This window comes from Cladophialophora bantiana, assembly GCF_000835475.1.
Source record: "Cladophialophora bantiana CBS 173.52 unplaced genomic scaffold supercont1.29, whole genome shotgun sequence".
Lineage (NCBI taxonomy): Eukaryota > Fungi > Ascomycota > Eurotiomycetes > Chaetothyriales > Herpotrichiellaceae > Cladophialophora > Cladophialophora bantiana.
Window position 1 is genome coordinate 7,269 of NW_015971603.1, and position 2,113 is coordinate 9,381.

Below are 2,113 nucleotides of genomic sequence, written 5' to 3' on the forward strand. Positions count from 1 at the left end.
ATTTATATTATATTATATCGTTAATATATATATAATTAGTTTAATCTTAATGTAATCTAACGTATAGAATAACGGTGAATTATATTATCGCGCTATAACGCGAGATATTAGTCTATTTAGCTAATATATTATTCTTCGTCGCGCGTAGCGAAGAAATATAGACTTCTAATAATCCGTATACATCTCGGCGAGAAATCATTATAGACGCTCGCCTAGTGATTAATAAAGTAAATCCATTATAGACACGAGCGTCGAGAGAATATTAAATTCATTTTATACTTCACGGTGCGTTCAACGAGGCCGTGACTCCGGTCCGGGGACGACGGATGAAGATAATCTACTAATAATTATATCTAGAAAGATAAAGTCGTAAAGAAGTATAATCCCCGTGAAACTTAGTTACGCTAACTTACCCAGCCGAATATCGATTCTCTTTTAGTTACTAAAGATAAATTTATAAAAGACGTAGATACGAGTCTATTCGCTAGACTCGATTCTCGAGCTTAAGCTTATTTCTCTATACTTAGTGAGAAGCTCTTAGAAGGCTCTATATAAAACCGAAGAACACTCTATCTCCAGCGCCTCCCTCTCTTTCTATAATTTAATATGATCTATAGCTCTATCTCCTAATCTTCTAAGATATAAAGAAGATATTTATACGCCGTATACTAAAGCGAAATAATAAATCTATACTCTACTATCACTACTATCGAGGAAGATCTACATCGTCGACGCTATAAATCTCGGGCTATAGAAGCTTAATAATTATCGACTCTAACTTAGCTTAAGGAAATACCGCTCATAACTACTTCGTAAATAAATTCTCTAAGTTCTCCGAACGAACTATCGACCGATCATCGCCTTAGTTTAACTCCATCTAATTTAACTTCATCCCTATATTCTCGGGATTCACGACGATAGTCTCGGACGAACTAAAATCGACATTATCTTCTTTCTCTATGATTTTAGTCTCTTCCATGGAAGAATCTCGTTAAGTATCATTAGCCGAACGAAGATCGTCACCTTTTATATAAATATTATTCTCGGTCGATGAAGATTCTCGGGGCGCATCGTTAACCGGACCGATATTATCATCATCTATACTCTTCTCGCCCTCGATCGATAAAGAATCTCGGGGGGCATCGTTAGCCGAACCGACATTATTACTAGCCTTCGCTTTAGCGCGAACGAGGGGGAGATAGAGATCTTTGTACCCGAAGTTATAATAGAGAACGAGGGCCACCTAGGCGATAGTCTCACTATCTTCGGGGCTTACCTATATATCGATGTTAGGGTCGTATAGAAAAGGGCTATTCGAATTCATAAGATAACCGGTCTCGAAATAAAAAATCTAGATTAACTTAGAATTAATCTCATTATTCGTTACGATTTAGTAGAACTTCTAGATCTCGGGGTTATATCGCGTAGTTACTTCGTTCTAGTTAAGGGTAATACCGCGCCGTAATAACTCATCGGCCGAATCGGGGTCACTAATGAATAAAGTCGGCCCATCTTTATACTTAGTGAGTGTCTAAGGCGAAGAAGCACGATCTATATAAGAAGAGTTAAAGTTAGTATAGTGAGGGGAGAGAGAAGAGAGGGTCTATAGAATGAATCTAATGGGGGAAGAAAAGGAATGCATTCATTCTATGAACTACGATGACTAAACTTACTAGGGAGACTAATAATAGAATTACGCTTCCGGGCGGTGAAGTAAGTCGATACGATATCCGAGGCTTAGTGCCGTCTAGAAGAGGTTCGAGCGAATATATCATCGATCCTCTTAAGTGAAATTTCTAACGTCTTGTTACGCTAGTTAAGACGAGAACAACGCTGCCCTAAGAGTTTTCGAATATACTCCTCGGCTTACTAAATATAGCTAGAGTCCCGAATATCTTTAATTAATTTATAGGTATCGTGTTAAGGATCCCTACTGATCCTAACTGGGTTAGGGTTCTCAGCAACAATCCTGGTATAGCATGAGCTGGTTGTGGATCACACGCGATATGAGCAAGGTTTCTCTGTTACTAAGAACTGTATAGTCCAGTAGATAACATGAGTTGGCTACGGAGAGAGTGTAACTATGTAGGGGTAACGAGGGTGTATATATAAT